Raw genomic sequence first — 21,400 nt, 5'->3', positions numbered from 1 at the left:
ACTCCGCCGGCAAGCCGTCGCTTCCGGGAGTTTTACTCTTCTCCATGGACTCAAGGGCCTTAGTCAGTTCATCAGGAGTTAGCGGTTTGTCCAGGCTCTCCCGCGTACTGTGGTCCAAGACCTCCGTGATAGAGGACAGGAAGGACTGGGAGGCCGTGCTGTCCGTGGGCTTCACGTCATACAATCCGGCATAAAAGGATTTGCTGATCCTCAAAATGTCCGACCGTGATGACTTTGCTGAGCCGTCTTCTTCCTTCAGGCTGCTGATCACAGAGCGCTCTCTGTGTACCTTTTGGAAGAAGAAACGTGAGCACGTCTCATCCTGCTCCACGGAGCGGACTCTGGAACGGAAGATGATCTTGGAGGCCTCCGAGGCAAAGTGCGAGGCTTGCTGGCCCTTCACCTCTTGGAGCTCCTCCTTGACATCGACCCCCATCGACTGCAGCCGGAGCAGATTCTGCATGTTTTTCTGTCACGTCATTTTCGCCCGACCATTTGTTTTGTCGCCACCAAATTACTCGCGCCATTTTTAACCCCGCATTTGCCCACTCAAAAATCTCTCTCAAACCCCCATGTAACTCCCAACCCACCATCACAACAGTCCCCCGACTCCCAGCAGCGCCCTCCACCCCCTACCTCTCTGGACTTTTGTGTAAATACAAACTCATATCAGTCAGCTATTAACTCATATGCATTCACCATTTAAAACATGTAGCAGCGACCCCTCACTACTTCAAACATGAACAAGCACCCTGTCCCCATGTTCATTCTAATTACCCCCCTCCGAAACGAACAGCAGCCTCCCTCCCCCTTGATCAGCCCCCTCTGTCACTCCTACCTTCTGAAACTCCTGCCCCCTCTCCCCATGTGTAAAGTCTTTCCCTGCCCCTTCTGCAGCTCACTTCCCCTGCTGTGGGTCCATCAATTCACCTGTGATTATTCCTTGAAGACTTAAATAGCGCAAAGCGAAGAAATAAACAGAAAGAAAACTGGAGAAAGGCAGATAGAAATCTAAACCCTCAGTAAAATGACCACCGGCAATCCCGTTTAACCGTCAGAATGATCGCACAGCCCAAAATACACGCATTATCCCTGAATTATAACAAGATTTTAGGCAGCTTCACATTAGGACTTTTCATTTCCTCTTGTGGGGCTCCTGTTCCTCACGCACCAGAGGCTAACATGTAAGTTTTAGATTGCAAGGCCGGGCTACTTTAACCCCAGGATTATCTTTTTGAAACTCCAGGCCCGCAGTCCAACAGGAACTGGTTAACCGGAGCCACCGAAAACCAGGGTCCCGGAGAGGAAATGAAATCTCAGGGTAAGAAACCGACACAAACTCACGTGGGCCCATGGGGCGCAGCCTTGGAGAAGGTCTCAGTCCGTCCCCTCTGGAGGAAGCTCCTGAAGAGGAAGAGTCCTTGTCCCGATCTGGATCTTCAGATTGCAAGTTTCAAAATAAAAATTCCTTGAGGGGTGGGGGAGAAAATTAATTTCATTAAAACAGAAAGCAAAGATCATTTTCAAACAAAATAGCACAAGAGCCAATGATTCACTCTCAGTTGCAACTCAGCAACATTCAAATACAAACAAGTCAAAAAGTTATAAAGCAGATTGAGACAGAGGGAACACACACACATTAAGCCAGAGTGGGGACTAGCTCCGCACTCTGGAGGCGGTCTTCGGATTGGGTTCCTAGCCAGGTATACCCTGAACGAGCAGTTTGCAGACTCCACCCCTGGCATGTTGGGAGGTCTTTCAATCTGCTCCCCAGGAGGCCTGTCCGTTGATATGTTCAGACAAGGCCATGTTCTTCGGGAACTGGGCTGACCGATCCTTTGTCCCCTTCACCGTCAGGGCTGATGGCCTGAAGGTGCTGGGGATAGGGTTCGGAGGGACCGGGACATGTGTTAGAAACTGGAAGGAGCGAGTGTCTATGGTGGAAAGAAAAGTGGGCATGTGGGAGCGACGCTCCCTCTCCATTGCGGGTAAGAACCTGGTCATCAGGTGTGAGGCACTCTCGCTGTTGCTGTACGTGGCGCACGTCTGGCCCATTCCAGACTCCTGCGCGATGGCGATCACTCGAGCCATCTTCCGCTTTATCTGGAGGTCGAAAGTGGATCGTGTCCGCAGGGACGCGATGTACAAGCCTCTAGATAAAGGGGGGAAAAACATGCCCAACATTGCCCTCACACTGATGGCCACCTTTGTGTGTGGCTGCATCAAGCGGTGCGTAGACCCTCAGTACGCAAACATCAAGTGTCACTACGTGCTGAGGTTCTACCTGTCCCCGGTGTTGCGAAGGATGGGTCTGGCCACGCTGCCGCGGAACGCTGCAAGTAGTTGGACCGTGCCGTACCACCTGTCCCTGGTGGAAAAATTTATGCAGAGAAACACCTCTGACCACAAGTCCACCAGGCAGTGGTCGGCACGTAACGTCTTAGAGGCCCTGCGGGAAAAGGAGAGGGTGGATCCTGTGGGATGGTTCCCCCAGCAGACTGTCAAAGCCATTTGGCAGAATGCCTCATCGCCAGAACTTTCCAACAAGCACCAAAACGTAGCTTGGCTGGTGGTGAGAAAGGCCCTCCCCGTCAGATCCTTCCTACACGCCAGGAGTCTCACCCCCTCGGCACGTTGCCCTCGAGGTGGCTGTGGTAGGGACGAGACCGTTGTTCACCTCCTTGTAGATTGTGCCTTTGCAAAGAAAGTCCGGAGAGAGATGCAGTGGTTTCTGTCGAGGTTCGTCCCGAGCAGTTCTGTGACACAGGACTCTGTGCTCTACGGGCTGTTCCCAGGGACACACACCGAGACAAACATCAATTGCAGCTGGAGGATCATCAACTCGGTGAAAGACGCTCTTTGGCCTGCCCGAAACTGGTTGGTCTTCCAGTGCAAAGAGTTGTCCCCGACCGAGTGTTGCAGACTGGCACATTCCAAAGTCCAGGACTACGTGATGAGGGACGCACTAAAGCTTGGGGCAGCCGCCGCAAAGGCGCAATGGAGAATGGTCGCTGTCTAAGACCTTTCTGCCACAGTGCAGCGAGAGACTGGGAACTGTTTAGAGCCCCTCGGGCTGTACAGCGCAAAATGTATGTCTGCAAATGATTGTAATATTCATTGATTGTATCGATGCACCTTGTGATCCATGTGTAAAAGTTGAATCTGATTGTACTTTTCTGATGGTGATTTTGAAATGGTTTGGAATGTTCTTCCAGATATTTTACGAATAAAGTAAATTTTTCCAAAAAAAGCCGTTCTCCCAGGACAAGGTCGTTAAGCGATGGTTATAACCAGCCGAGCCCCATATGATGCGGTACGTAACACCGTTCGGGTGACGGTGAAGGACAGCGAAGGAGGAGCACCCATGGATCGGGCCTTCATCATCAAGCGGATCCTGTTGAAGGCGTGTGGATTTGAAGCGGAGGAGATCTACTCCCTGCGAGACTTCCCCAGCGCTGGATATTTCGACGTGACTTTCAAGCGAGGGGCAGCTTGCGTCAAGTTCCTGAAGGTGTTCGAGGAGAAGAGAGACCAGCCGGAGATGAAGATCCTGACGGTGGAGCCGCTCTTTGCTCTGCCGTTGCAACGGGACCGTGTGGTGACGGTGCATCTCTACAACCCCTACGTCCCTGTCGCCGACGTGCTCACCTTCCTCGCCAGGTACGTCGACAAGGTTGGGAGCTGCACCGAGGTTAGAGACGCCTTCGGGATTTGGACATGCAAACGCCAGGTTAAGGTCACGGTCAAGACCGACGGTAAGGGAGCCATCTTCCAAGCCGTGGCTTCCTTGTCTACGCTGGGCAACCCAAACTTTGTCGCTCATGCGGCAAGTCTGGTCATGTGGCGGCCAACTGCAGCGCCGCCCTCTGCAAGAACTGCAAACAGGAAGGGCACCGGACAAAGGACTGCAAACAGACTAAGTACTGTAACCTGTGTGGCGAGGCAGGTCAACTCTACAGGACCTGCCCCAAACGCTGTCTCACTTATGCACGGGCAGCCAAAGCCAATGAGGGGGAAGCAGAAGAAATGCTTCGTGTCACTACTACCAAAGACACTTGCAACACTCCAAGCAACATGGCCCCCAGTGAGAACAACGGGACAAAGGAGGACACAGAGAGAGACAAGGTGGAGGAAAAGATTGAGGCAGCAGATAGCCAATCAACAGCACTGCCCCTGAACCTCCCACTCCTCAGGAGAGCGAATCAATGGAGGAGGAGGCAGCAGCGGAAAATCAGTAGGGGGAGTGGCAGCTGGTGAAGAGAGCCAAAAGGAAGAAGGGGCTAAGAAGGGACCAAGCCACTTCCCAGACAAGGGGCAAGAGGCGTCTCCCATCCGACACGGATGAAAAGGGCAGCTGCTCTTCGGACGAAGATGTGCCGGGGCGGCACCTACAGAAGAAGCGCAAAAGCTCTAGGGATTTGGAAGACGAGACACCCGAGCTCCAGAACATTGGAGACAATGAGGAGACCAGCGCACCCCGACTTTGCCTACAACCCGAAGAGGCCAGCTCACCCCAGCCCCAGCAATCTGGGAGCAGTGAAGCGCTCAGCGCACCCCAGCTCCGGGAAGCCGGGAGCAGCGACGCCAAAGAGGGGGAGAGGATTGGAGAAGCTTCTCCAACAGAGGACATTTCAAATCCCGTCCTCTACACGAATCCCCAGATGCCACCTGAGCAGAACATCTCCAATGGGGAGGTTCAGGACAGTTTCCTCAGCCCATCCAAAGTGAGGCAATTTGTGAACACCATGGGTATGCAGGAGCAGACCAAAGTTCTGGGACTCTCGGAGACAACAGGTTTGGTAAGAGACTAAATGCTTTAAAATGGGTGTAAAGATTGTATCCATAAATGTGCGTAGTATTAAATCTACTACACGATGTGCTGCGACCTTGGACTACCTTGCCAAGGTCAAAGCTGACCTGTTGTTTCTGCAGGAGTGTGCGATACCGCACCTCAGCTCCTACAGGCAACGGTCACGATGGTGGTCCCACGGGCCATCGATCTGGTCGGGAGGAAACGACTCTCGTTCCTCCGGCCTGGGTATTCTGCTGCAGGGAGGCAACTTCGCCGTCTCCGAGGTTAAGGAGGTGGTGGGCGGGCGCCTCCTGGTAGCAGACGCAATGTACAAGAATGCTCCACTCCGGTTAATTAACATGTACCCCCCGGCACAAAAGGGCAAGCGGCTGGCGGTTTTTCAGCAGCTCCCATTGCTGCTGGCGACCTCCAGGCCGGTCATTCTGGGCGGTGACTTCAACTGCATCATCGATGCGGCTGGACGATCCGGCAGGGCCAACAGCACATTGGACGCTACGTCCAGATCCCTGATGGAAACAGTAAAGGATGCCAAGCTGCACGACATCTTCAGCAACCCTGCAGACGGAGCGCAGCGTAGATACACCTGGTCGCGGCCAGAGGGGTCCATCCGTTCCAGGATAGACTTCCTGTTTGTGTCCCGAGCACTCGCAGTCAGATCCACCAACGTTAAGCCAGTGTTCTTCTCTGACCACTGCCTCCTACTGGCTGAGTGCCACTTAGAGGAAGACCTGAGGGTGGGCAGTGGGGCATGGAAGCTACACGTGCAACTGCTGACCCCAGAGAACATTAAGGAACTCAAGAGGGATTACAAAGGTTGGAGAACCGTGAAACCCCTCTTTGAGTCCCTGACACACTGGTGGGAAGCGATCAAGGGAAACATCAAGAGGTTTTTCATCCTCAAAGACACCCAGAAAGCTAGAAAGGAACAGAGGGAAATGTCCCGACTCCAGAAAAAGATGCAGAATCTGCTCCGGCTGCAGTCGATGGGGGTCGATGTCAAGGAGGAGCTCCAAGAGGTGAAGGGCCAGCAAGCCTCGCTCTTTGCCTCGGAGGCCTCCAAGATCATCTTCCGTTGCAGAGTCCGCTCCGTGGAGCAGGATGAGACGTGCTCACGTTTCTTCTTCCAAAAGGTACACAGAGAGAGCTCTGTGATCAGCAGCCTGAAGGAAGAAGACGGCTCAGTAAAGTCATCACGGTCGGACAATTTGTGGATCAGCAAATCCTTTTATGCCGGATTGTATGACGTGAAGCCCACGGACAGCACGGCCTCCCAGTCCTTCCTGTCCTCTACCACGGAGGTCTTAGACGACAGTACGCGGGAGAGCCTGGACAAACCGCTAACTCCTGATGAACTGACTAAGGCCCTCGAGTCCTTGGAGAAGAGTAAAACTCCCGGAAGCGACGGCTTGCCGGCGGAGTTGTATTCGGCTCTGTGGGACTTGATCGGCCCAGACCTGCTAGGAGTGTACGAGAGTATGCTCCTGGCCTGCAGTATGTCAGAATCCATGAGGAAAGGCATCATCACCCTCATCTACAAGCACAAGGGGGGAAGGGAGGAAATTAGAAATTGGCGACCCATTTCACTGTTGAATGTGGACTATAAGATTCTGTCCAAGGTCATCGCCAACCGGGTCAAATCCGCTCTGGAATTGGTGATTCACCCTGACCAGACCTGCTCTGTGCCAGGCAGGAAGATCTCTGACAGCCTGGCGCTGCTCAGGGATACGATTGCCTATGTACAGGACAGGGGTGTGGATACCTGCCTCATCAGCTTGGATCAGGAGAAGGCCTTTGACAGAATATCGCACACCTACATGGGGGATGTGCTCTCCAAAATGGGGTTTGGGGAGGGAATTCGAAATTGGATCCAACTGCTCTACACTAACATCAGTAGCGCAGTCTCAATCAACGGGTGGGAAACAGATAGCTTTCCGATTAAATCCGGAGTCAGGCAGGGCTGTCCTCTCTCGCCTGTCCTTTTCGTGTGTTGCATAGAACCCTTTGCCGAGTCCATCAGGAAGGATCCGGGCATAAGAGGAGTGACGATCCCAGGCAGTGGAGGCACTCAGGTAAAAGCCTCCCTGTACATGGACGACGTCGCCGTCTTCTGCTCGGATCCGCTGTCGGTGCGCAGACTGATGCACATCTGCGACCAGTTCGAACTGGCCTCGGGAGCCCAGGTAAATCGTGGGAAGAGCGAGGCCATGTTCTTTGGGAACTGGGCTGACCGATCCTTTGTCCCCTTCACTGTCAGGGCTGACGGCCTGAAGGTGCTGGGGATATGGTTCGGAGGGACCGGGGCATGCGTTAGAAACTGGAAGGAGCGAGTGGCTATGGTGAAGAGGAAACTGGGCATGTGGGAGCGACGCTCCCTCTCCATTGCGGGTAAGAACCTGGTCATCAGGTGTGAGGTACTCTCGCTGTTGCTGTACGTGGCGCAGGTCTGGCCCATTCCAGACTCCTGCGCGATGGCGATCACTCGAGCCATCTTCCGCTTTATCTGGAGGTCGAAAATGGATCGTGTCCGCAGGGACGCGATGTACAAGCCTCTAGATAAAGGGGGAAAAAACGTGCCCAACATCGCCCTCATACTGATGGCCACCTTTGTGTGCGGCTGCATCAAGCGGTGCGTAGACCCTCAGTACGCAAACACCAAGTGTCACTACGTGCTGAGGTTCTACCTGTCCCTGGTGTTGCGAAGGATGGGTCTGGCCACGCTGCCGCGGAACGCTCCAAGCAGTTGGACCGTGCCGTACCACCTGTCCCTGGTGAAAAAATTGATGCAGAAAAACACCTTTGACCACAAGTCCATCAGGCAGTGGTCAGCACGTAACGTCCTAGAGGCCCTGAGGGATAAGGAGAGGGTGGACCCTGTGGGATGGTTCCCCGAGCAGACTGTCAAAGTCATTTGGCAGAATGCCTCATCGCCAGAACTTTCCAACAAGCACCAAGACGTAGCTTGGCTGGTGGTGAGAAAGGCCCTCCCCGTCAGATCCTTCCAACACGCCAGGAAGCTCACCCCCTCTGCACGTTGCCCTCGAGGTGGCTGTGGTGGGGAAGAGACCGTTGTCCACCTCCTTGTGGATTGTGCCTTTGCAAAGAAAGTCTGGAGAGAGATGCAGTGGTTGCTGTCGAGGTTCATCCCGAGCAGTTCTGTGACACAGGACTCTGTGCTCTACGGGCTGTTCCCAGGGACACACACCGAGACAAACATCGACTGCAGCTGGAGGATCATCAACTCGGTGAAAGAGGCGCTTTGGTCTGCCCGAAACTTGTTGGTCTTCCAGCACAAAGAGTTGTCCCCGACCGACTGTTGCGGACTGGCACAATCCAAAGTCCAGGACTACGTGCTGAGGGACGCACTAAAGCTTGGGGCAGCTGCCGCAAAGGCGCAATGGGGAAGGGTCGCTGTCTAAGACCTTTCTACCACAGCGCACCGAGAGACTGGGAACTGTTTAGAGCCCCTCGGGCTGTACAGATCAACATGAAAGGCTGTAAATGATTGTAATATTGTTTGTACTGATGCACCTGGTGATACATTTTGTAAAAGTTTAACCTGGATTGTACCCTTGTAATGTTGTTCTTGAAATGGTTTTGAATGTGATTGAAGATAATTTATGAATAAAGTATATTTTTACAAAAAAAAAAAAAAATCTGTTCTTATCAGTTTAATATCTGATACGTCCCTTATCTGGGGACCATATATTAAATTGATTTTTGGAGCAGGGAGATGGAATAGGGGCTTGCTCCGTCCACTCCACGCATCGACCCGGTATTGCAGTATCTCTGGGAACGGTGCACCCTCCCCTTTCCAGGGGATTTTCAATGCTAAAAATAGTTTTCTTACAAACATCTGCTTTCTTTACTTCTCAACATGTACATGTTCCAAAATCCAACTTTCTTTCTTTCTCTCTCTCTCTCTCTCTCTCTCTCTCTCACTCACTCACTCACCCGCAGCAGCTACACACAAAAAACACGCACTCTCACCCAACACTCGCCGGCAGGGCCGGCAGCAGATTGGACGCTACGTCCAGATCCCTGATGGAAACAGTTAAGGATGCCAAGCTGCACGACGTCTTCAGCAACCCTGCAGACGGAGCGCAGCGTAGATACACCTGGTCGCGGCCAGACGGGTCCATTCGTTCCAGGATAGACTTCCTGTTTGTGTCCCGTGCATTCACAGTCAGATCCACCGAGGTCAAGCCGGTGTTCTTCTCTGACCACTGCCTCCTACTGGCGGACTGCCACTTGGAGAAGGACCTGAGGGTGGGCAGGGGGGCATGGAAGCTAAATGTGCAACTGCTGACCCCAGAGAACATTGAGGAGCTCAAGAGGGATTACAAAGGTTGGAGAACCGTGAAACCCCTCTTTGAGTCCCTGACACACTGGTGGGAAGCGATCAAGGGAAGCATCAAGAGGTTTTTCATCCTCAAAGGCACCCAGAAAGCTAGAAAGGAACAGAGGGAAATGTCCCGACTCCAGAAAAAGATGCAGAATCTGCTCCGGCTGCAGTCGATGGGGGTCGATGTCAAGGAGGAGCTCCAAGAGGTGAAGGGCCAGCAAGCCTCGCACTTTGCCTCGGAGGCCTCCAAGATCATCTTCCGTTCCAGAGTCCGCTCCGTGGAGCAGGATGAGACGTGCTCACGTTTCTTCTTCCAAAAGGTACACAGAGAGCGCTCTGTGATCAGCAGCCTGAAGGAAGAAGACGGCTCAGTAAAGTCATCACGGTCCGACATTCTGAGGATCAGCAAATCCTTTTATGCCGGACTGTATGACGTGAAGCCCACGGACAGCACGGCCTCCCAGTCCTTCCTGTCCTCTATCACGGAGGTCTTAGACCACAGTACGCGGGAGAGCCTGGACAAACCGCTAACTCCTGACGAACTGACTAAGGCCCTCGAGTCCTTCGAGAAGAGTAAAACCCCCGGAAGCGACGGCTTGCCGGCGGAGTTGTATTCGGCTCTGTGGGACTTGATCGGCCCAGACCTGCTAGAAGTGTACGAGAGTATGCTCCTGGCCGGTAGTATGTCAGAATCCATGAGGAAAGGCATCATCACCCTCATCTACAAGCACAAAGGGGAAAGGGAGGAAATTAGAAATTGGCGACCCATTTCACTGTTGAATTATGGACTATAAGATTCTGTCCAAGGTCATCGCCAACCGGGTCAAATCCGCTCTGGAATTGGTGATTCACCCTGACCAGACCTGCTCTGTGCCAGGCAGGAAGATCTCTGACAGCCTGGCGCTGCTCAGGGATACGATTGCCTATGTACAGGACAGGGGTGTGGATACCTGCCTCATCAGTTGGATCAGGAGAAGGCCTTTGACAGAATATCGCACACCTACATGGGGGATGTGCTCTCCAAAATGGGCTTTGGGGAGGGAATTCGAAATTGGATCCAACTGCTCTACACTAACATCAGTAGCGCAATCTCAATCAATGGATGGGAAACAGATAGCTTTCCGATTAAATCTGGAGTCAGGCAGGGCTGTCCTCTCTCGCCTGTCCTTTTCGTGTGTTGCATAGAACCCTTTGCCGAGTCCATCAGGAAGGATCCGGGCATAAGAGGAGTGACGATCCCAGGCAGTGGAGGCACTCAGGTAAAAGCCTCCCTGTACATGGACGACGTCGCCGTCTTCTGCTCGGATCCGCTGTCGGTGCGCAGACTGATGCACATCTGCGACCAGTTCGAACTGGCCTCGGGAGCCAAGGTAAATCGTGGGAAGAGCGAGGCCATGTTCTTTGGGAACTGGGCTGACCGATCCTTTGTCCCCTTCACTGTCAGGGCTGACGGCCTGAAGGTGCTGGGGATATGGTTCGGAGGGACCGGGGCATGCGTTAGAAACTGGAAGGAGCGAGTGGCTATGGTGAAAAGGAAACTGGGCATGTGGGAGCGACGCTCCCTCTCCATTGCGGGTAAGAACCTGGTCATCAGGTGTGAGGTACTCTCGCTGTTGCTGTACGTGGCGCAGGTCTGGCCCATTCCAGACTCCTGCGCGATGGCGATCACTCGAGCCATCTTCCGCTTTATCTGGAGGTCGAAAATGGATCGTGTCCGCAGGGACGCGATGTACAAGCCTCTAGATAAAGGGGGAAAAAACGTGCCCAACATCGCCCTCATACTGATGGCCACCTTTGTGTGCGGCTGCATCAAGCGGTGCGTAGACCCTCAGTACGCAAACACCAAGTGTCACTACGTGCTGAGGTTCTACCTGTCCCCGGTGTTGCGAAGGATGGGTCTGGCCACGCTGCCGCGGAACGCTCCAAGTAGTTGGACCGTGCCGTACCACCTGTCCCTGGTGGAAAAATTGATGCAGAAAAACACCTTTGACCACAAGTCCATCAGGCAGTGGTCAGCACGTAACGTCCTAGAGGCCCTGAGGGATAAGGAGAGGGTGGACCCTGTGGGATGGTTCCCCGAGCAGACTGTCAAAGTCATTTGGCAGAATGCCTCATCGCCAGAACTTTCCAACAAGCACCAAGACGTAGCTTGGCTGGTGGTGAGAAAGGCCCTCCCCGTCAGATCCTTCCTACACGCCAGGAAGCTCACCCCCTCTGCACGTTGCCCTCGAGGTGGCTGTGGTGGGGAAGAGACCGTTGTCCACCTCCTTGTGGATTGTGCCTTTGCAAAGAAAGTCTGGAGAGAGATGCAGTGGTTGCTGTCGAGGTTCATCCCGAGCAGTTCTGTGACACAGGACTCTGTGCTCTACGGGCTGTTCCCAGGGACACACACCGAGACAAACATCGACTGCAGCTGGAGGATCATCAACTCGGTGAAAGAGGCGCTTTGGTCTGCCCGAAACTTGTTGGTCTTCCAGCACAAAGAGTTGTCCCCGACCGATTGTTGCGGACTGTCACAATCCAAAGTCCAGGACTACGTGCTGAGGGACGCACTAAAGCTTGGGGCAGCTGCCGCAAAGGCGCAATGGGGAAGGGTCGCTGTCTAGGACCTTTCTACCACAGCGCACCGAGAGACTGGGAACTGTTTAGAGCCCCTCGGGCTGTACAGATCAAAATGAAAGGCTGTAAATGATTGTAATATTGTTTGTACTGATGCACCTGGTGATACATTTTGTAAAAGTTTAACCTGGATTGTACCCTTGTAATGTTGTTTTTGAAATGGTTTTGAATGTGATTGAAGATTTTTTATGAATAAAGTATATTTTTACAATAAAAAAAAAAAATAATCTGTTCTTATCAGTTTAATATCTGATACGTCCCTTATCTGGGGACCATATATTAAATTGATTTTTGGAGCAGGGAGATGGAATAGGGGCTTGCTCCGTCCACTCCATGCATCGACCCGGTATTGCAGTATCTCTGGGAACGGTGCACCCTCCCCTTTCCAGGGGATTTTCAATGCTAAAAATAGTTTTCTTACAAACATCTGCTTTCTTTACTTCTCAACATGTACATGTTCCAAAATCCAACTTTCTTTGGAAAAACTCAGCAAGTCTGGCAGCATCGGCGGAGAAGAAATCAGTCAACGTTTCGAGCCCTCATGGCCCTTCAGCAGAACTGAAGCATAGTTTCAACAAGGGAGAAATATAAATTGGTTTAAGGTGGGTGGGGGGGAAGAGACACATTGAGGGTGTGGTGTGAGCAGATAATCAAAAGATGTCAGAGACAAAAGGGTCAAAGAGGTGTTGAAGGTGGTGGTCTTTGTCTGAGAAAAGTGCTAATTAAGAATGCAAGACAGGATATTCAAAGTACAGCTCTAGTGGGGGTGGGGTGGAAAGACTAAAGGTCTTTAGTCATTCTTAATTAGCACTTTTCTCAGACAAAGACCACCACCTTCAACACCTCTTTGACCCTTTTGTCTCTGACATCTTTTGATTATCTGCTCACACTACACCCTCAATGTGTCTCTTCCCCCCCCCACCCACCTTAAACCAATTTATATTTCTCCCTTGTTGAAACTATGCTTCAGTTCTGCTGAAGGGCCATGAGGGCTCGAAACGTTGACTGGTTTCTTCTCCGCCGATGCTGCCAGACTTGCTGAGTTTTTCCAGGTAATTCTGTTTTTATTTTGTTTTGGATTTCCAGCATCCGCAGTAGCTTTTAGCTTTTTGTTTTTATCCAACTTTCTTTCTTTCTCTCTCTCTCTCTCTCTCTCTCTCTCACTCACTCACCCGCAGCAGCTACACACAAAAAACACGCACGCTCACCCAACACTCACAGACAGCACTCTCATCTCACAAACACTCTACCTCACTTATACAAAAACAGCTTTCACTTGCAAATACACCTCTCAAACACTCTCTCAGCTGCACCTTTCGCCTCACAACATTTTAAACCAGCTCTCTGCTGCCGCTGCCGCTGCTGCTGCTGACACAGCAACAATCAAAACTCACACCTCAAAGCTCACACACTTTACACAGCTACTCCGAAACCTCTACATCCACATTCACACAATCCTTACATTGCACAAGGAGCCCATTCCGCCCGTCGTGCCTGCACCAGCTCTCCCGGTGAACATTTCACCTCGTGCCTTTCTCCTGCCTTCTCCACGTAACCCGGCACATGCTTTCTTTTCAAATAATCATCTCATTCCCTCTTCAATTGAACCTGCCTCCGCCGCGCTATCAGGTGGTGCATTCCAGACCCTGACCGCTCGCTGCTCCTATCGCTTTTGCTTCTTTTGCCAGTTACTTTAAACCTGTGCCCTCTCCTTCTCGATCCTTGCCCCGGTGCAAACAGTTTCTCCCTATCTACTCTCTCCAGACCCCTCATGATTTTCAATACCTCTATCAAGTCTCCTCTCAGACTTCTTTTCCCCAAGGAATACAGTCCCAACTTCTCCAATCTTACTTCATAACTCAACTTCCTCGCCCCTGGAACCAAACTCGTAAACCTCTTCTGCACTCTCTCCAATGCCTCCACTACCTTCCTAAAATGCAAGTCAAAATGCAATCCCTCAGAGTCGGCATGGCTTTACGAAGAGTAAATCGTGTTTGACTAATTTGCTAGAGTTCTTTGAAGATGTGACAAGCAAAGTGGATAACGGGGATCCTGTAGATGTAGTATGTCTGGACTTCCAGAAGGCATTTGATAAGGTGCCGCACAAAAGATTAATACACAAGATAAGATCACACGCAGCTAAGGGTAATATATTAGCTTGGATAGAGGATTGGCTAACCAACAGAAAGCAGAGAGTCAAGATAAATGGGTCTTTTGTGGATGCCAAGCTGTAACTAGTGGGGTGCCACAGGGTTCGGTCCTCGGGCCCCAACTATTTACTTGGATTCAGGAGTAGAAGGTACTATAGCTAAATTTGCAGATGACACCAAAATAGGTGGGAAAGTAAGTTGCAATGAAGAAATAAGAAATTTACAAATGGATATGGACAGGTTAGGTGAATGGGCCAAAATTTGGCAGATGGAGTTTAACTAAGTTAAATAAGTTTAATAAGTGTGCGGTTATCCATTTTGGTCAGAAGAATAAAAAGGCGACTTATTATTCAAATGGAGAGAAACTTCAGAAATGCTTCAGCACAGAGGGATCTGGGTGTCCTCGCGCACGAATCGCTGAAAGCTAGTATGCAGGTACAGCAGGTAACAAGGAAGGCAAATGGAATCGCTTCTCGGCCTTTTGGCTAAGATCAAGTGTTGCAGGGGCGACACCATGGTCCTACCAAGGCAAGGTCGGGATGGAAGGGCTATAACCAATCGCAATCGAAATCCATACCGTGGGTTACCTATCACCGTCCGAGTCACGGTGAACCACAGCGAAGGAGGATCACCTATGGATCGGGGCTTCTTCACCAGGAGGATCCTGTTGAAGGCGTGCGGCTTCCAAGCTACGGAGATCTTCACCCTGCACGACTCCCGCAAAGGCGGTTATTTTGACGTGACGTTCAAGCGGGTGGGAGACTGCGTCCGGCTCCTGAGGGTGTTCGAGGAGAAGAGAGACCTGCCGGAGATGAAGATCCTGACGGCGGAGCCGCACTTCTCTCTGCCGTTGCAACGGGAACGTGAGGTGATGGTGCATGTGTACAACCCCTTCGTCCCTGTCGCCGACGTGGTCACCTTCCTCACCAGGTACTTCGATAAGGTGGGGAGCGGCACCGAGATTCGAGACGACTTGGGGATCTGGACAGGCAAACGCCTGTTTAAGGTCACGCTAAAGACCGATGGTAAGGGAGCCATTTTCCACCCTCCTTCCAGTTTCGCTATCGGGGGAAACCGTGGCTACCTGGTCTACGCTGGGCAACCCAAGCATTGTCGCTCATGCGGCAAGGCTGGTCATGTGGCGGCCAACTGCAGCGCCTCCCTCTGCAAGATCTGCAAACAGGAAGGGCACCAGACAAAAGACTGCAAACAGGCCAAGTGTTGCAACCTGTGTGGCGAGGCAAGTCACCTCTACAGGACCTGCCCCAAACGCTGCCGTACTTACGCACAGGCAGCCAAAGCCGACCAGGGGGAAGCAGAAGAAAGGTTCCGTGTCACTCCAACCACCAAGGCCCCCAGGGAGCTCAACGGGACAAAGGAGGACACAGAGAGAGACAAGGTGGAGAAAGAGATTGAGGCAACAGAGAGCCAATCAACAGCACTACCCCCTGAACCTTCCAGTCCTCAGGACAACGAATCAATGGAGGAGGAGGCAGCAGTGGAAAAGCAGCAGGGGGAGTGGCGGACGGTGAAGAACAAGAAAAGTAAGAGGGAGCGAAGAAGAAGCAAAGGCGTTTCCCAGAGAAGCGGCAAGAGGCGTCTCCCATCCGACACGGATGACAAGGGCAGCAGCTCTTCGGATGATGAAGTGCCAGAGCGGCACCGACAGAAGAGGCGGCAAAGCTCCAGGGCGTTGGAGGACGAGACACCCGAGCTCCAGAAAATTGGAGACAACAAGGAGACCAGCGCACCCCAACTTTGCCTGCAACCTGAGGAGGCCAGTGCACCACAGCCCCTGGAATCTGGGAGCAGTGAGGCAATCATCGCACCCCAGCTCCAGGAAGCCGGGAACAGCAACACCCCAGAGGGGGTGAGTTTTGGAGAAGCTTCTCCAGCAAAGGTCATCTCAAAACCCGCTCTCTACGTGAACCTCCAGATGCCACCGGAGCAGAACACGGCCAAGGAGATCTACCTCAGCCCATCCAAAGTGAAGGAATTTGAGCTCACTACGGGTATGAAGGAGCAGACTAAAGGTCTGGGACTCTCAGAGACAGTGGGTTTGGTAGGAGAATAAATGCTTTAAAATGGGTTTAAAGATTGTATCCATAAATGTGCGTAGCATTAAATCTACTACGCGATGTGTTGCGACCTTGGACTACCTAGCCAAGGTCAAAGCTGACCTGTTGTTTCTGCAGGAGTGTGCGATACCGCACCTCAGCTCCTACAGGCAATGGTCACGATGGTGGTCCCACGGGCCATCGATCTGGTCGGGCGGAAACGACTCTCGTTCCTCCGGCCTGGGTATTCTGCTGCGGGGAGGCAACTTCACCGTCTCCGAGGTCAAGGAGGTGGTGGGCGGGCGACTCCTGGTAGCAGACGTAATGTACAAGAACGCTCCACTCCGGTTAATTAACGTGTATGGCCCGGCACAAGGGGCTGAGCGGCTGGAGGTTTTTCAGCAGCTCCCACTGCTGCTGGCGACCTCCAGGCCGGTCATTCTGGGCGGGGACTTCAACTGCATCATCGATGCGGCTGGACGATCCGGCAGGGCCGGAAGCAGATTGGACGCTACGTCCAGATCCCTGATGGAAACAGTTAAGGATGCCAAGCTGCACGACGTCTTCAGCAACCCTGCAGACGGAGCGCAGCGTAGATACACCTGGTCGCGGCCAGACGGGTCCATTCGTTCCAGGATAGACTTCCTGTTTGTGTCCCGTGCATTCACAGTCAGATCCACCGAGGTCAAGCCGGTGTTCTTCTCTGACCACTGCCTCCTACTGGCGGACTGCCACTTGGAGGAAGACCTGAGGGTGGGCAGGGGGGCATGGAAGCTAAATGTGCAACTGCTGACCCCAGAGAACATTGAGGAGCTCAAGAGGGATTACAAAGGTTGGAGAACCGTGAAACCCCTCTTTGAGTCCCTGACACACTGGTGGGAAGTGATCAAGGGAAGCATCAAGAGGTTTTTCATCCGCAAAGGCACCCAGAAAGCTAGAAAGGAACAGAGGGAAATGTCCCGACTCCAGGAAAAGATGCAGAATCTGCTGCGGCTGCAGTCGATGGGGGTCGATGTCAAGGAGGAGCTCCAAGAGGTGAAGGGCCAGCAAGCCTCGCACTTTGCCTCGGAGGCCTCCAAGATCATCTTCCGTTCCAGAGTCCGCTCCGTGGAGCAGGATGAGACGTGCTCACGTTTCTTCTTCCAAAAGGTACACAGAGAGCGCTCTGTGATCAGCAGCCTGAAGGAAGAAGACGGCTCAGTAAAGTCATCACGGTCCGACATTCTGAGGATCAGCAAATCCTTTTACGCCGGACTGTATGACGTGAAGCCCACGGACAGCACGGCCTCCCAGTCCTTCCTGTCCTCTATCACGGAGGTCTTAGACCACAGTACGCGGGAGAGCCTAGACAAACCGCTAACTCCTGACGAACTGACTAAGGCCCTCGAGTCCTTGGAGAAGAGTAAAACCCCCGGAAGCGACGGCCTGCCGGCGGAGTTGTATTCGGCTCTGTGGGACTTGATCGGCCCAGACCTGCTAGAAGTGTACGAGAGTATGCTCCTGGCCGGCAGCATGTCAGAATCCATGAGGAAAGGCATCATCACCCTCATCTACAAGCACAAGGGGGAAAGGGAGGAAATTAGAAATTGGCGACCCATTTCACTGTTGAATGTGGACTATAAGATTCTGTCCAAGGTCATCGCCAACCGGGTCAAATCCGCTCTGGAATTGGTGATTCACCCTGACCAGACCTGCTCTGTGCCAGGCAGGAAGATCTCTGACAGCCTGGCGCTGCTCAGGGATACGATTGCCTATGTACAGGACAGGGGTGTGGATACCTGCCTCATCAGCTTGGATCAGGAGAAGGCCTTTGACAGAATATCGCACACCTACATGGGGGATGTGCTCTCCAAAATGGGCTTTGGGGAGGGAATTCGAAATTGGATCCAACTGCTCTACACTAACATCAGTAGCGCAGTCTCAATCAACGGGTGGGAAACAGATAGCTTTCCGATTAAATCTGGAGTCAGGCAGGGCTGTCCTCTCTCGCCTGTTCTTTTCGTGTGCTGCATAGAACCCTTTGCCGAGTCCATCAGGAAGGATCCGGGCATAAGAGGAGTGACAATCCCAGGCAGTGGAGGCATTCAGGTAAAAGCCTCCCTGTACATGGACGACGTCGCCGTTTTCTGCTCGGATCCGCTGTCGGTGCGCAGACTGATGCACATCTGCGACCAGTTCGAACTGGCCTCGGGAGCCAAGGTAAATCGTGGGAAGAGCGAGGCCATGTTCTTTGGGAACTGGGCTGACCGATCCTTTGTCCCCTTCACTGTCAGGGTTGACGGCCTGAAGGTGCTGGGGATATGGTTCGGAGGGACCGGGGCATGCGTTAGAAACTGGAAGGAGCGAGTGGCTATGGTGAAAAGGAAACTGGGCATGTGGGAGCGACGCTCCCTCTCCATTGCGGGTAAGAACCTGGTCATCAGGTGTGAGGTACTCTCGCTGTTGCTGTACGTGGCGCAGGTCTGGCCCATTCCAGACTCCTGCGCGATGGCGATCACTCGAGCCATTTTCCGCTTTATCTGGAGGTCGAAAATGGATCGTGTCCGCAGGGACGCGATCTACAAGCCTCTAGATAAAGGGGGAAAAAACGTGCCCAACATCGCCCTCATACTGATGGCCACCTTTGTGTGTGGCTGCATCAAGCGGTGCGTAGACCCTCAGTACGCAAACACCAAGTGTCACTACGTGCTGAGGTTCTACCTGTCCCCGGTGTTGCGAAGGATGGGTCTGGCCACGCTGCCGCGGAACGCTCCAAGTAGTTGGACCGTGCCGTACCACCTGTCCCTGGTGGAAAAATTGATGCAGAAAAACACCTTTGACCACAAGTCCATCAGGCAGTGGTCAGCACGTAACGTCCTAGAGGCCCTGAGGGATAAGGAGAGGGTGGACCCTGTGGGATGGTTCCCCGAGCAGACTGTCAAAGTCATTTGGCAGAATGCCTCATCGCCAGAACTTTCCAACAAGCACCAAGACGTAGCTTGGCTGGTGGTGAGAAAGGCCCTCCCCGTCAGATCCTTCCTACACGCCAGGAAGCTCACCCCCTCTGCACGTTGCCCTCGAGGTGGCTGTGGTGGGGAAGAGACCGTTGTCCACCTCCTTGTGGATTGTGCCTTTGCAAAGAAAGTCTGGAGAGAGATGCAGTGGTTGCTGTCGAGGTTCATCCCGAGCAGTTCTGTGACACAGGACTCTGTGCTCTACGGGCTGTTCCCAGGGACACACACCGAGACAAACATCGACTGCAGCTGGAGGATCATCAACTCGGTGAAAGAGGCGCTTTGGTCTGCCCGAAACTTGTTGGTCTTCCAGCACAAAGAGTTGTCCCCGACCGATTGTTGCGGACTGGCACAATCCAAAGTCCAGGACTACGTGCTGAGGGACGCACTAAAGCTTGGGGCAGCTGCCGCAAAGGCGCAATGGGGAAGGGTCGCTGTCTAAGACCTTTCTACCACAGCGCACCGAGAGACTGGGAACTGTTTAGAGCCCCTCGGGCTGTACAGATCAAAATGAAAGGCTGTAAATGACTGTAATATTGTTTGTACTGATGCACCTGGTGATACATTTTGTAAAAGTTAAACCTGGATTGTACCCTTGTAATGTTGTTTTTGAAATGGTCTTGAATGTGATTGAAGATAATTTATGAATAAAGTATATTTTTACAAAAAAAAAAAAAAATCTGTTCTTATCAGTTTAATATCTGATACGTCCCTTATCTGGGGACCATATATTAAATTGATTTTTGGAGCAGGGAGATGGAATAGGGGCTTGCTCCGTCCACTCCACGCATCGACCCGGTATTGCAGTATCTCTGGGAACGGTGCACCCTCCCCTTTCCAGGGGATTTTCAATGCTAAAAATAGTTTTCTTACAAACATCTGCTTTCTTTACTTCTCAACATGTACATGTTCCAAAATCCAACTTTCTTTCTTTCTCTCTCTCTCTCTCTCTCTCTCTCTCACTCACTCACTCACCCGCAGCAGCTACACACAAAAAACACGCACTCTCACCCAACACTCGCCGGCAGGGCCGGCAGCAGATTGGACGCTACGTCCAGATCCCTGATGGAAACAGTTAAGGATGCCAAGCTGCACGACGTCTTCAGCAACCCTGCAGACCGAGCGCAGCGTAGATACACCTGGTCGCGGCCAGACGGGTCCATTCGTTCCAGGATAGACTTCCTGTTTGTGTCCCGTGCATTCACAGTCAGATCCACCGAGGTCAAGCCGGTGTTCTTCTCTGACCACTGCCTCTTACTGGCGGACTGCCACTTGGAGGAAGACCTGAGGGTGGGCAGGGGGGCATGGAAGCTAAATGTGCAACTGCTGACCCCAGAGAACATTGAGGAGCTCAAGAGGGATTACAAAGGTTGGAGAACCGTGAAACCCCTCTTTGAGTCCCTGACACACTGGTGGGAAGCGATCAAGGGAAGCATCAAGAGGTTTTTCATCCTCAAAGGCAACCAGAAAGCTAGAAAGGAACAGAGGGAAATGTCCCGACTCCAGAAAAAGATGCAGAATCTGCTGCGGCTGCAGTCGATGGGGGTCGATGTCAAGGAGGAGCTCCAAGAGGTGAAGGGCCAGCAAGCCTCGCACTTTGCCTCGGAGGCCTCCAAGATCATCTTCCGTTCCAGAGTCCGCTCCGTGGAGCAGGATGAGACGTGCTCACGTTTCTTCTTCCAAAAGGTACACAGAGAGCGCTCTGTGATCAGCAGCCTGAAGGAAGAAGACGGCTCAGTAAAGTCATCACGGTCCGACATTCAGAGGATCAGCAAATCCTTTTATGCCGGACTGTATGACGTGAAGCCCACGGACAGCACGGCCTCCCAGTCCTTCCTGTCCTCTATCACGGAGGTCTTAGACCACAGTACGCGGGAGAGCCTGGACAAACCGCTAACTCCTGACGAACTGACTAAGGCCCTCGAGTCCTTCGAGAAGAGTAAAACCCCCGGAAGCGACGGCTTGCCGGCGGAGTTGTATTCGGCTCTGTGGGACTTGATCGGGCCACACCTGCTAGGAGTGTACGAGAGTATGCTCCTGGCCGGTAGTATGTCAGAATCCATGAGGAAAGGCATCATCACCCTCATCTACAAGCACAAGGGGGAAAGGGAGGAAATTAGAAATTGGCGACCCATTTCACTGTTGAATATGGACTATAAGATTCTGTCCAAGGTCATCGCCAATCGGGTCAAATCCGCTCTGGAATTGGTGATTCACCCTGACCAGACCTGCTCTGTGCCAGGCAGGAAGATCTCTGACAGCCTGGCGCTGCTCAGGGATACGATTGCCTATGTACAGGACAGGGGTGTGGATAGCTGCCTCATCAGCTTGGATCAGGAGAAGGCCTTTGACAGAATATCGCACACCTACATGGGGGATGTGCTCTCCAAAATGGGCTTTGGGGAGGGAATTCGAAATTGGATCCA

At 52.6% G+C, this 21,400-nt stretch overlaps 3 pseudogenes; all 3 read left to right on the top strand.

The window, feature by feature from the left end:
- Positions 1 to 8,441: 8,441 nt before the first annotated feature.
- On the top strand, positions 8,442 to 8,619 carry LOC144669020 (U2 spliceosomal RNA; annotated as a pseudogene).
- A 3,354-nt stretch (positions 8,620 to 11,973) lies between these two features.
- LOC144669026 (U2 spliceosomal RNA) lies at positions 11,974 to 12,154 on the top strand (annotated as a pseudogene).
- A 7,474-nt stretch (positions 12,155 to 19,628) lies between these two features.
- Positions 19,629 to 19,806, top strand: LOC144669022 (U2 spliceosomal RNA; annotated as a pseudogene).
- Positions 19,807 to 21,400: the final 1,594 nt, after the last annotated feature.

The sequence above is a fragment of the Cetorhinus maximus genome, chromosome 28, assembly GCF_964194155.1.
Source record: "Cetorhinus maximus chromosome 28, sCetMax3.hap1.1, whole genome shotgun sequence".
Taxonomy (NCBI): Eukaryota; Metazoa; Chordata; class Chondrichthyes; order Lamniformes; family Cetorhinidae; genus Cetorhinus; species Cetorhinus maximus.
This window is presented reverse-complemented; position numbering and strand designations above follow the sequence as displayed.